Here is a 15118-nt window from a genome sequence, read left to right on the forward strand (position 1 = left end):
AATATTCATCTATTTTGGAGAATTATGCCAAATATATAATGAATTATGTGAATAATTAAAACAACGTGTCTCTTAGTTTGATACCTAAAAGCAATCTAGAAAGTACAGGAAGTTTTTAACGAGACTAAATTTATCATGAAATTGAATATTTAATTTCTGGTGCTCATTTTCAGCGTAGATAATCGGAACATTCTCATATGTAAGAGTATCAAATCGATTTCTTAGTGAATTTATATTCTAGAACTGGCTTTAATCAAACTGAAAGTACAAACAATTTACTTTTAAAGTCCCTGTGTCCCTGATACAACTTAGACAAAGTGTCACTCTTCTTTCCTTTCATACTTTTGCTAAAAACGCAAAGCAGGAATGTATATCCAATTTTTATCAAACAATCTACTTGTTTTTGAGGTTGATACAGAGTACTGCATTGAATAAGGATTCTAATAAAAAGTTGGAAGAAAAAGCAACACTGTTAATCGATGACAACAGTTACTTTTATAAAAATATTAACGGAGCAAGTAAATACCTAGATAAACACATCAGTACTACTCAACTCAATGGCAATATTAATTTAAGGGAGCAAATTTAAAACAAAAGGGCAATTGTCAGTACAATATAATAATTCAAATTTATCACTGAACACTAAAAATTTAAATTATTGTAGGAGGTCTACGAAATACTATTATATTATACTATATTATTATAATATTATAAAAACTATCCAATTTATCAATAACAACTAAGAAGTACACAAAAAGTGTTAGATTATATTTTGAAAATGCTCATACGTTATTAACATTTTACGAAGCTTTCTTTTTGTCGAACCCACATAATTTGTGTAATTATTTCCATGGTCCACTTGCCAAACTTCTGAATATTAATACCGATGGTTTATAAAAGAAATTATATTCTTTTTAAAATAAATATGTTAGTGTAAACTTACAGGTATTGGTTATCCTCAACGGTTCCACCAACATATTTCATGGAGTACTATTAAACACTTAACACAGTAAAATCGCTCTATATCCTTAGAGTTGTCACAATGAATTAATAGGAATTCGAGTAAAAATTATTACAATTTCAAGTGAACTTTCACTTTGCTCAGCCATCATTTATTTGGTAAAAATAAAAAGGTACAATTTTCGATTAACACGATTTCTTCCAGTTTTTTAAAACTTTATTCGAGATCTCGCCGGTTTTTTTTTTGGTAGTAATACTTTCGCCTATCTTATAAGATGTAGGTATTGTTCCTAGAATTGAATAATGGAATAGACTGTAACATGCACTACATCACGTCATAAAAATACATTTCCTGTATTCGATAATATTCATGTAATTCGAGAGGTAGAGAAAAACTGCTCCTTGCGAGATAAATATACTAGGCAGAGAAATGCACACAAAACACTGGCCTCTCTAGACAATTCTTAAATTAAAGTATGATAATGCATAAATTCTTCCGACATCCAGAAAGCGAAGCAAAATATTAGGTACTTTATGATTTTATAATAGCTTCTAGAAAAAAAAAATTACACTAGGTACAACCTTTCGAGACGTATTTCGGAAGCGGTAAATTTAATTATAGAAAATGTTTTTTTATGTATATTTGATTTCAGAAAACCTCTGTTATATTGCAGCAGATGTAAACTGTTTTTCAGAAACAAACGATTATATTTCAGTATTTCTAACACTGAAAGGTGTAGTTCTATGTAAAAAGTATACCTAATTTTTCATTTACGTATATTATAGGCATCTTTGTTATCTTCATAAATTGATAACAGTCTAATTATGAGGTATGTACATTATATTTTGCACCCCATTTACTAAAGTAAATATACAATAAGATGAACTCAACAGAATCTATGTATATAAATCATAATTTGGATGCGCGGCGTAAAGTAAATTTTGTATTGTATTGTATAACTCCAATATAGAATTTTCGACTAATGTGCTTGTCGCCAATAAGGTATTCTTCCAGTAACTCTGACGAAGTCTCGGGGTTTCGATGACATTCAAGAATTGCGTTCTACACCTCACCTATATCAACAAAAAACAAGGAGTCAAGTGTAGGATGGTAATTAAAAAATGTATTATTGTTAACTATTTTTTTACTTTATTTCATTTTTCTTTGATGTTTTCCTGTGGAGAACAATATATTTCTGAAAATATTAGAAAGTCTTTTGCTGACGATAGATCCCAGCTCTTTAGAGATCTAACTGGGCTAGACTAGAGCTGACTCGGTATCGAAGCCATAATACAAAACTGGCCGGAGAATTAGTCCGCAAAGTAGTTGTTTCCCGCAATATTATTGTATGGCACAGGTCTAACTCTCATAGGTTGTTCTCTGCCAGTTTGTCCGTATTACGGCAGCGACCATTCATAGATGTTGCATTTTGTTTCACTTTATATTCTTCTATGTCCGTAGTTAAAACATCACCAATTGTTGGATCATCCATCGGCAGGGTCACCTTTGGCAAACCGATGATAAGTTAAACTTACCAAATATTGCGAGTATAATTCAGAGCAGATCGGGGCATTAGTCCACAGAGTAGTTGCGTCCCAAAATATCATTAACTTAATTTCGGAAATGGGAGACCGTCCCCATATTAACTAAAAGAGAAGTATACAGATTTTAATAGACAAATTTCGAAAAAGTAACAAAAAGCAAAAATTAAAATCACTGCTCTATGAACATAGGCGCAGAAAGTCACCGTTTATGGATACAGGGCGTTGGAAATAACAAAAATAAGACAATTATTTAAATATCTGGAAAACCACTTCATGAAATTTATCCAAATTTGGTACACATTTTTTTTTAATAATTCTCCTAGTTCTGTATGCATACAGTCCAAATTCAAAAACCAGTAGCGGAGAAACAAGGGTATTGTTTCCCTATTTAAAGTAAAACTTCTACGCCACTGAATTAATTGGTAATATGATTATATTTTATAAACATTCCGGATGAAAAAACATTCTTTTATTTTTATCGAAAATTGAATGGTATATAAGTTATGAAACATATTATCCAAGTAAACATCTTGCCACCTAGACTAAATTTCGATCTGATTTTAAATTTTTTGGACAATAGCCTCTTCCATTTAATAGAGGACATACCTTCAGTCTAACGAATCGGGACCTGGTTTCAAATGGACGGGGCTCCAGCACATTCTGGCCAGGTAGTTCGTAAATGGCTGAGAAACAACTCCCAAAACAGATGGATTGGTCGGAACGGCCCCATACCTTGGCCACCTAAATCACCTGATCTAAATATTTTAGATTATTTTATTTGGAGGTAGCCTAAAAAGTGATGCCGTTCCTGTAGCAAATAGAGACCAGTTAGTGCAAAGGCTAAATGGGGCCTGCACTAATTTGAAGCAGAATCCAGTTTTAATCAGAGCTGCTTTGAATTCTATAACCAAAAGATGCCAAAGGTGCATTGAGTTTGGAGATGGACACTTCGAGCAATTGATTTAATTTATTTGTTTTTCATATAACTTTACTTGTTCGTGTACTTGAAAGTTGAGCTGACATGTTTGCTATGATAGTGAAAAATGTATACCAAATTTAAACAATTTGATGAAGTGGTTTTCCAGTTATTTAAAAAAATTGTTTCATTTTTGATCATTTCAACGCCCTGTATCTCATAAACGGTGACTTTCTGCGTCTATGTTGATAGAGCAAATATATTAATTTTTGTTTTTTAGTACTTTCCCGAAGTTTGTCTATTAAAATCTGGACCGCCCTTTGTTTTACAGATATTTTTCCCTATTTCAATGTTTTGTTTACTTAGATAATATGTCTCATAACTCGTAAACCATTCACTTTTCGACAAAAATAAAAGACTTTTTCATCCGGAATGTTTCAGGCCGTTATAAAATGTATTCATATTACCAATTAATTCAGTGGCGTAGAAGTTTTACTTTAAATAAGAAAACTATGTCCTTGTTTCTCCGCCACTGGTTTTTGAATTTGGATTGTGTACATACAGAACTAGAAGAAATATTTGATATGTGTACCAAATTTGGATAGATGGTTGTTGTGCGTTGTCTTTGTCCATTCCCATCGTCTCCATCAGGTTAAGTCATCTCGTGGCATGGTGTACGGCGTGTAGTGCTGGACAAGTGACCGTTTTGATGAAGCGGTTTTTCAAATATTTCAAAAAATTGTTTTATTTTCGTTAATTTCAACGCCCTGTATCTCATAAACGGTGGCTTTCTGCACTTATGTTCATAGAGTAAAGTGATGTTAATTTCTGTTGTTTAGTAGGTTCCCAAAGTTTATCTATTAAATCTGGACCACCCTGTATATGCGTTTACTACATTAATGACTTTTTATCTTTTTTTCCCCTTATTTATTATAATTTTATAGAATTTTACGTTTTAATCCCGAATTAGATTAGATAGATTAGATCATTAGATCTTTTTTAAATTCATGACTGAAAAAATACGAACCGGTGTAAGTATTATTTCAGTGTAATGTTTAACATACAGGGTGTTAAAAAAAGAGTGTAAAATATTTAAGGAGGTAATAGTATGAAGCAGAAAAGTCTCAATAAATATGGGTCCGCAAAGTAACGGTTGCGGAGATATGGAATGTTTTATGTTTTTTAGCCCCTTTTTTTATTTTGCAAAAACGTTGTGTATTTTCTTATAATAGTTGGTTGATGTTTAGTGAAATAAACAGTACGTATTTGACAGTTGTTCTCAGTGCACAAGTTTTCTTTCGCTATGGCTGGTTACTCTAACGCAGAATTAACAGACATGCATTTCATGTATGGTCGTGCTAATGGGAACGCCACCGAAGCGCGACGTCTTTATGTTGACGCTTATCCAAATCGCCAGATTCCTTCACAACGCATGTTTGGAAGAATTCACCAAAGATTGCGTGATACCGGTTCCTTGAGCAAACAGTGCCATTTATCCGGAAGACCAAGGTCGGTATCCACTCCTAGAGCAGAAGAAGAAATTCTAGCACTGGTAGAGCAGAATCCAGGTACGAGTGTGCGGAGAATATCAGCCGAGGTAGGAATTAGTGGTCCTCTTGTTTGGAGAATCCTTCACGAGCAACTGCTTTATCCATACCATGTGCAACGAGTACAGGCCTTAAATCCAATAAATGATCATCAAGCACGTTTGGTTTTTTGCCGCTGGTTTCTACGTCATGATGCTGAAGACCCTCGTTTTCTTGCAAACATTCTTTTTACTGATGAGGCCGGGTTCACAAGAAATGGAGTGTTTAATTTTCACAATACGCATATTTGGGCCGACGAAAATCCTCATGCTCTAATAGAATCTGGACATCAGGCACGTTTTTCATTAAACATTTGGATGGGTATTGTAGGTGACAGGTTTCTAGGTCCTGTTGTTTTACCAAACCGATTAACAGGCGCTGCTTACCTCAACTTTCTGCAGAACACACTGTATGAGTTTTTGGAAGACATTCCTTTGAATCAGAGGCAACAAATGTGGTTCCAGCATGATGGTGCTCCAGCTCATTTTTCCATGGCCGTTAGAGAGCATTTACACCAAACTTTTCCACATAGATGGGTAGGAAGGGCCGGACCTGTTTTATGGCCTCCAAGATCGCCTGATCTGAACCCTCTAGATTTCTTTGTTTGGGGATATTTGAAGACATTAGTGTATGGTACTCCTGTAAATAGCCTGGAAGAGCTGCAGCTACGGATTAATCAAAAGTGTCAAGAAATCCAAACCAAGGAGGGTGTTTTCGAAAGAGTTCGAATATCGTTGAGACGAAGATGTCGTGCCTGCTTGGAAATGGACGGAGGGCACTTTGAACATCTTCTGTAACTTTGTTTTTTGTTTGTTAAAAGCTTCCTTTGTCGGTTTATTCCTAATAAAATAAAATGTTTGAAAAACGAATAGTGGTACATATCTCCGCAACCGTTACTTTGCGGACCCATGTTTATTAAGACTTTTCTGCTTATTTTGGTTCATACTGTTACCTCTTGAAATATTTTACACTCCTTTTTAACACCCTGTATGTACTATTCAATTTGTACGTGTCAAAAGTCAGAGTTTTACTTTATTAGTGCTTTTAATGGAGTTTGCGCGAATCATTCCGTAGAGTACTTAGATTAGATGCTTAGACAAATTGAATTGCTTTGTTGGGTTCTCCACTTCAGGCGCTGAAATTAAAGCAATACCGTACACCGGGTCATTCCGAATTCTGTTGGTGTTTCATACATCGCGCTCATCGGACACAAGTGAAACGGCATCTTCGTTTGATGCTACCACGTTATTACTTAAGGCCATCTCCCGCGGAACGTGCTCGCGTCAATGGCTCTATTCCGAGAGATAGAATAATGCGGAGTCCGTATGGCAGTGAGGACATGTAAACCCGGTGTTTCCGAGACACCACAGTGTTGTTATCTGGCACATTATGTCTTTTCTGTCACGTCCCGGAGATATGTTCGCGCCGCGGAGCTTTATTTTATATTGTGAACCGCTAAATCTTTGATAATAACGGAAAAGTCTGGGAACAAGTGGAACAGATAACATTTTATTGTTTCTTCACACTCGGCTGCGGCAACGGTGTCGGCGTGGAATTTTTGTTAAAGTCGCATTTGCATATTAATAGGTGTTCTGGTTCTCAGGTTGGAAACACATGCGAGTACATTTTTTTTTTTCGTAAAAAGTGGCAATTCAGTTCTGTTTCCGCTGCGTGTGGGAGATGATGGATGGAAGGCATGTGTTTTCCTTTTAGGAAGCGTTATTCAGAAGACTGAAGCATTGTCACGACCTCTCAGTTGTGATGATGACTTTATATGCCTTAGATCATTTGCTGCAGTAGTAAAACAATTTGTTGGCTTGTCAAAAGTTCTTAAAAGTAATGTGCAGAGGATGTTTTTAAATGAAGGAGCTACCAATAACCTTTAGTTGAAAATATGATAATTGGGAATAACATAACGGGAAAAATACCCTGAAATATTACTACGCTGTAATCATTTCTAAAAAACTATTCTTCTAATTCAACAAAAAATAATTTATTTTATTGCAGTAAAATTTTATTCAATTCTATAATTTACGCTCACTGTAAAAGACATTCCAAATAATCTTAATTTACAACAAGCATGTAACTTTTCTTAGAGAAAGTTAAGGATATTTTTTGGTAAAATTATAGTATAGTTCAACAAAGCTGTTGTATGTAATTTTGAGCAATGGTTGTTTCTGTTATGAAAGGGATCTGGCAGATCTAGTTATGATAATAGCACGCCACTGGAGCAGAAGGTACATGGCATAAGTACCTTGTTAACTGGCTTTAATCAGATCGCAATCTGCAAATCAACTAGATCATATTTTAATCCATATTTCATATTTTACTTCAAGACTTTCTGGTAGCATTTATACTCTTCATTTACACTCTGTATATCCGAGAAAACCTTGTTAAATTGTTTTCGTTTTTCGTTTAAAATTCAGGTAATTATTTATGGAAAAACACTCGGACACGTCGATTAGTTGCGGATTTTTTGACATAGGAAAATTGTATACAGAGTATCTCAAGAAGAACGGAAGAAGATAATGGTACGGTAATGGTACGGAAAAATTCTGAATACCTTTTGTATAACGCACCATATCTCTAAAATCAGCAGTTTTCGTAATAATGACGTTTGAAATTTGAAAATGGAAAAAAATTAATGTTTAATCATAAAACATTATTTAAATAACAATTGCTTTATAATAAATCATTACTCAATTAATCGTTTACTTCAATACGTTGAGGGTTGCTTTCCCTGTACAGCAAGAATAAAACGCTCTCTCAACGGTAATAATAAAGTATTTTTTTGAAAACTAAGTTGTATAGAAAAATACGTGTTGACGGGGTGAGTGTTTGTTGAAGAGTCCCCTGTGTGTGGAGTCGGTCGTAGGTATATTAGTACGCATCTGGTCGCCGGTGCCAGAAGACCCTTCCTGGAAGCTTGGTGAGTCCGGCGGCGCTCTTGACGTAATGCTTAAAATGGGTCACTTGCGAACATATGTACCCACAACGCAACGTTATTGTAGTCGAAGGATTGTTTGCCGTTGAACGTTTTCAGTTACCTCTGCTGGAATAAGTCTTATTTCCTGGCGTATTTTCTGGTTCAGGTCATCAAGATTATTTGGTCTATTATACATAAACTGTAGATTTCAGATAACGCCATAAGAAGAAATCTAAATCCGGTGACCTTGGTGGCCACTCAATACGACCTCTGCGGAAAGTTAAGTCAATAAATTGTCGAACTGCAATTGCAAAATGAGGAGGTGCCCCATCGTGTTGGGATCATATGTCATTATGAGGAGTAACTGGATCTTGTGGATTAGGAAACACAACACCTAAAGCGGGGATGAGTTCAAACTGAAGAAAGTTTAAGTAGCGTCCTCCATTTAAATTTTCTTCAAAAAAATAAGGTGCAAGAATTCGGTTTTAGACAATACCTGCCCAAACACAAACATTTATTTTTTGACGATGCTGTGTGTGACAGACTTGTATCCAACGAGAATTTTCAGTTGACCAGTACCGGCAGTTTTGTCTGTTTACGTGCCCATTTGAAACAAAAGTAGCCTCATCAGAAAAAATAATCTTTCGAGTGAAATCTAAATTTTGATTATTCAAAACTGCGTTCTTCGGCCAAAATTGTCTTATAATAGTTCATGTATTCGTATTAATTGAACCTTATAAGGATGATATTTATTTGCCACACAGATCCCGATGACAAATTACAATTCCTGGAGATTGGCCTAACAGCTACATGGAGATAATTTACAGTTTCTAGTTTAAATTCTTCTGCTGGTCTTTCTTTAGGTAAATCTCTGATGTGGCCGTGTTCAGCAAATTTCAATTCAATTTTGCCCACAGTAATTGGAGGTTGACCAGGATGAATTACATGAAATAAATCACACACTTCTTGTTGAGTAGGTACACACTCTGTCTCCAAAACCAATAATCATACTTCAATACGTTCTTTCTCAGATAAATGCATTTTTAAAACGAAACGTAAAACTCGCAAAATGACACTGACAAACTAAACGCCGGTGATAGTCTGGTTCTTATTGTCACAAAATAGTACATCAAAATGAAAAACGATTAATACGAAGAAAATTGTTTTGTTTAAGATAAAATTTGGCATAACAGGCTGTTTTTGTTGGCTTTTAAAAAAATATTCAAGGTTGTTCAATTTAAACATTTTATTTAATTACTTGTGTGTATTTCAAAATATAAATTTTCAAACGTCATTATTACGCAAACCGCTGAATTTAGAGATATAGTATGTTATACAAAAAGTGTCCAGAATTTACCGTACAATTAAAAAATGGTATAATATATAGGGTGTTCCATTAAAATAAAATCAATGATAACTGCAATGTTCTTGTTGAGACACCCTACAATTTTCTTATATCAAAATACTAATCGACGTGTCAGAGCGTTTTTTCCACAAAATAATTACCTGAATTTTAAACGAATTTGTTCCTTTCATCATGAACGAACTGTATTTTTTATTTTTTCTTGTTTTCTATTTTTTTTGTATTCTGTATTACTTCACAATTTTTGATAAAAATATTTATCTTTAACAACTAAACATTTTAAAACTTAACCAGTGAATTATAAATTATTATTAACTATACAGCGCCACAAAAAAAAATGTCAGCTGGGCCATGAATCAGACCAGTGTATCCAATAGTATTGGATTTAAAGCCAAAATTCTGGATCAGGAAAAGACTACCACGTGCCTTCAGTGTAGATACAAAGAGAAATAGAAGAGTTTCGTGGTTATACATCATCGGTACACATCCAGGGTTATCAGATTCCGAGGTTGATTACGGGGTTATGAAGCTCAGTGGTTATGGGGGTTTTCCAGTCACAGAACTACGCAAATCAGTTTGGAACCTCGAAAATCGATTTCTAGGGGAGCGTCTTGATGTTAAGGTCAAAACACGAACTAGTACGGGAATTTATACTCTGAGTCAGAGGTTCAAAGTACCATAGGATACCCTGACTACAGTTCACTTTTTTCTGACACTGTGTTATTAACTTAATACCTATTATACGAATATGGGATAAAAAGTTTTCGGTCAGATTTAGAAAAAAAACAAGTTATTAACTATCTGTTTTTTGCAAAAAGAACAGAGACATAATTTATAACATTATTTGGAAATCAGATTTATGACGATGATTATTATACTCCAAGACATCTCTAGTATCAAAATTCCCTGCATCTATTTATCATTGAGATGTAAACATCTGTTTTTCGTCAATTATCTTAAATCCGGGCTATTAACCTGATACACAGTTGGAGATTGTAAATTTAAAGCATATGGATATGTTGCAAGTGATGTAAAAAATATAAAACCAAGTTTGAAACTGGTAACTTCATGATGTCATCACCCGAAAATAGTCTACATTTTGTGGAAAAAATAAATCTTTAACGTGTTAATTGAATATAGTTTAGATTTCGCACCTACAACGGTTTTATAGAAATGTCTGCCTTAATTTTTTGTCACTAGGAGTCAGTAGAAAATGTAACGCTCTTCACTTATTTCTTATAAAAAATAGTTAAAAATAGCCATGAAAGAATAGACCATCTAGAAAGTTTTAAAATCGTCGCAGTAAAAAAATTAATTTTCTCTGCAGAATTCGAAGGCCTAATTCCTAATTCATTTAGAAAGTGTCTTTTTACACCAAAAATTTAGCTCAACATCTTATAGTGGTTGCAGGAAAATAAAGAAATATTCCCATACACTTGGCAAAACCGGTAAATTCACTTGACGCCTTTCAAAGAAAAATAATATGTACAAAACGCTTGTAGCGATATTGTTGCCAACAGGAACATTCGTGATTATTCCGTGCCGCAAATGATAATTATTAGGCATTCCTGTTCAGATATGCGTGTAAAAATCCGGCCTCACGAAATTGGCTGTCACTGTTAATTTTTCTCATTTGTCTTTAGAGAGCGTTAATTCGCAATTTTACACAGGTAAATTGGCATCGGTTATTATGTAATAAACTATTTTAGAATGTGTATGTTTAGTGCTAGGGGACTAATCCAGTTTAGTGTTTTATAAGAAGCTGATTTTATTTACTGAAATGGATATTGTTTTTATGAAATATACACTATACCGGCAGACAAATAAAAAACTCGAGTACAAAGATGTAGACTCTGGTAGCGCTACTCAATTGGTGCGAATAATCGATAAAACACACTCCTAGTCAAAGTTTGGCTACTAATATTTAGGGTTGGCCATTTTAATTAATACAATACAATATCAGACACACAAAAAAGTCAAAACCAAAAGATCTGACATATCACTTTCGACGTATTTTGATGAGCTGAAAATGATACCGTCGCCGTCGTCAGAATTTATGCACAACCGGCTAGTACCTTGAAAACTCTATATTTAGGGTGAAAATGGACTCAATTTAGCCAAAGAATTTGCCTTCGTTTTGCTCAGACTACTTAGATTATGTAGAATCTTTGTTTCTAGAGTATCTTACTCTTTTGTTTTCAAACGACCTGCGAAGAGGATGTTTTTTTCGTCTTTAGTTTCCGGTATACCGCGCTAAAGATTCCAATAATAGCCAGCCAGCAACATATTTACGTTCCATCTTCTTTGATGTCGTCCATTTCTTTTAGGTCCTGATGGAACCTTTCGAATTAGGTATGGATACGTTTTAACAAAAAATTGTGTTGATTTTGAGTAAAAAAAATCATTTTTATTTACGGTGTGAATTAATAAATACTAAAGTATTATGTTTTCTTAAAAATTTGCACATTTTCTGAAAGGGTGCTTCCAAAACTGACATTTACTTCAAATACTTCGCACTATTTCTTCTAAATCATTTTCTAGTACTTCTTTAATAAATTTCTGAAACTCATAGATGGATAACTATTTAGGAAGACAACAATTATTTTAAAGTTTAAAAAAGGAACAAACCTTATGGGTTTGAGTTCCTGTCCATTCGTCTGAATTTTTCATATGTTGTACTTTCTATTTTTCTATTTCCACCCTGAAACACCCTCCAAATAGGGATGGAAAATTACCCACCTGTTTTTTTATATCATCTGTAGGGCTAAGGGCATGTATAGAAATATCCTCGAATCTTTTCCATCCCGAAACACCCCTAAAATAGGGATTGAAAAACCAAAACTTTATATCTCGTGTTGTTACGTGATTAGTCATATCTCACTACCTTGCATCCTTAGTCCGAAACTCGACGATATAAATTACCCTGTATACATATATCCCCTATATTGGGGGTGTTTCGGGGTAGAAATGATTCAAATAATTTCCCACGCATGCTTCTGGCCGTATAGAATGACTCACAAAAAAAAAGTGGATAATCTCATAACATGAGATATAAATATTTTAGTTTTTCTACCCCTATTTGGAGGGTGTTTCGGGGTGGAAATGGCTCGAGGATTTTTCAACACATGCTCTTAGCCGTACAGAATGATTCGTGAAAAAAAATAGGTGGATAATCTCATAACAATCTGAGATATAAATGTTTTAGTTTTTCTGCCCCTATTTTAGGGATATTTCGGAATGAAAGTGCCTTGAGAATTTCTACATATGTGCTCTTAGCCATATAGAATGATTGACCATGTCCAACAAACAATAATCCAATTACACTTTCTGACTATCGGCCTATTACTATCCTGCCTACTTTGTCCAAAGTATTAGAAAGAATTATTAAAGATCAGCTTAATGCTTATTTAAACGAAAATCATATTTTACCTGTTATTCGATCTGGTTTTAGGACATTGCACAGGACTACAACTGCTTTACTTAATGTTACGGATGATATATTTCGAGCAAATGTTTAGTTTCTCTACATGTTTAATATTGCTAGACTTCAGTAGGGCTTTTGATACTATTGATCATTATTAATTAAAAAATTAAAATATTTTGGAGTTGGCAAGGTTGTATTTTCCTTTTTTCGAGTTTTCTTTCTAATCGGCGCCAAAGAGTTTGTTTGAGAAATTTGTACTCCTGTTTTCGAGATGTTAAACAAGGGGTGCCTCAAGGTAGTATTTTGGGACCTACATTGTTTTAAGTATATACGGCAGATTTTTTCTCTTTTCTCAGTTACTGTAAAATACATCAGTATGCTGACGACAATTATACTTTCCTTTCGCATATGACATATAAATATTTTAGTATTTCAACCCTAATTTAAGGCGTGTGTCGGGGTGGTGTTGTACTGATTTCCATTCCAGTTACATATTATGAACACTCAAATTGATACAAACCCGATAAATAACACAAGAAAGGATAATAATAATTTTCAAAAGTGCTCGTTTCCGTTTTCAGGTTCATGGAAATATTCCATTTTTTGAGACTTTCGATATCTCGAAAACTGTTCATTTCCGGACTTTGGGCCTATGAACACTTTTGATCAGAAGAGTTCAAAGTACAACATATCAAAAATTCAGATGAATCGACCGGAAACTCAAACCCATAAGGTTTGTGCGGGGTTCTTTCCGAATGACTGAATTATGGCATAGCATAGATACAAAATTTTGTTTATGTTATCACTTCTTCCATTCTCTACTCTTTATTATATCTTTATATCAGTAATAGTAGAAATGGAATCGAAGCACCCACGCTAAATTTTATTAATTCTATTTTTCCGGTCTCTTCCATTACAATGTACGTAGTTACATAAACTCTAATTAAACTGAAAGAAAAAGTTCACTATCAGCCAAAGGAATCTCGCAGCCTACTTGTATCTCGCTTATTTGACAGGACCAAATTGACAAACGAACAACAAATCTGCCTCCACCTCCCTGAAATCCGAGAGTGAAAGGTATTTAACGGCTCGCCCGCAGTCTTTGGCACGTGAAGCAGCGACTGAGATGTCGTTATTACCAGAGATCGCAGTTTATCAAATGATTATTAGAGTGGCAGGACATGAGACTTTCTTTGCCCGCGGCCTGGCGAATACTTCACCGGCACCGGCCGCTGGATGAATTAGAGCAAATAAAACCAATTTTGTCGCAAGATTCGAATTCCTCCGCTACTCTTTTCTGTTCGGCTCGGGCTAGTTCTAATTTATTCGTTTTGTAATACGGCTATTAAAGGAAATGATACATCAATTATAATAATGCATTATTTAAGCATGTCGGCTGGTTAAATATTTGCAATTTAAATGGTTCTTGGTTTATTAGCAACCTTCATAATAATACCGAGAGATCCAGAATGATTGATGGCGCCGCTACTTACAAATATTTTATGTGCCGCTCTCCTATTATTTTCGCTATTCCTAGTTGGCAAAACTGACAGTGATTCGCTTAGTTTAGTGGTGGGTTAAGTGCAGTGGAAATAGGGTGGCATATTCATTTTAATCACAAAAATACAACACAAAAAGCAGAATGTTTCGCCCTAAGACATTTCAGAAGATATTTTTTACATTACTCGTATATATAGGTAATAATACACAATAATATGAAACTTTTTATTTAAAATAATTTGTTCTTCAACCTGGTGAAGTTTCCCGGTTAAAATTTGGATCAATTTGTATATTCACTGTATGGTAAAATTATCTCAATTATCATATTCGGTGCATTTCTTCGGAACGATATACAGGATGTTAAAAAAAGAGAGTAAAATATTTCAGGAGGTAATAGTATGAACCAAAATAAGCAGAAAAGTCTTAATAAACATGGGTCCGCAAAGTAACGGTTGCGGAGATATGGACCACTATTCGTTTTTCAAACATTTTATTTTATTAGGAATAAACCGACAAAGGAAGCTTTTAACAAACAAAAAACAAAGTTACAGAAGATGTTCAAAGTGCCCTCCGTCCATTTCCAAGCAGGCACGACATCTTCGTCTCAACGATATTCGAACTCTTTCGAAAACACCCTCCTTGGTTTGGATTTCTTGACACTTTTGATTAATCCGTAGCTGCAGCTCTTCCAGGCTATTTACAGGAGTACCATACACTAATGTCTTCAAATATCCCCAAACAAAGAAATCTAGAGGGTTCAGATCAGGCGATCTTGGAGGCCATAAAACAGGTCCGGCCCTTCCTACCCATCTATGTGGAAAAGTTTGGTGTAAATGCTCTCTAACGGCCATGGAAAAATGAGCTGGAGCACCATCATGCTGGAACCACATTTGTTGCC

The 15118-nt window shown here is 34.6% G+C and overlaps 1 protein-coding gene across 1 annotated transcript in view; it reads right to left on the bottom strand.

Moving 5' to 3' along the window:
- The window catches only part of LOC108904644 (PR domain zinc finger protein 16), a 177550-nt gene that overhangs the window by 20737 nt on the left and 141695 nt on the right, over positions 1-15118 (bottom strand). The gene's annotated exons all lie outside the window — the stretch shown is intronic.

The sequence above is a fragment of the Anoplophora glabripennis genome, unplaced genomic scaffold (genome assembly GCF_000390285.2).
Source record: "Anoplophora glabripennis isolate ALB-LARVAE unplaced genomic scaffold, Agla_2.0 scaffold132, whole genome shotgun sequence".
NCBI lineage: Eukaryota > Metazoa > Arthropoda > Insecta > Coleoptera > Cerambycidae > Anoplophora > Anoplophora glabripennis.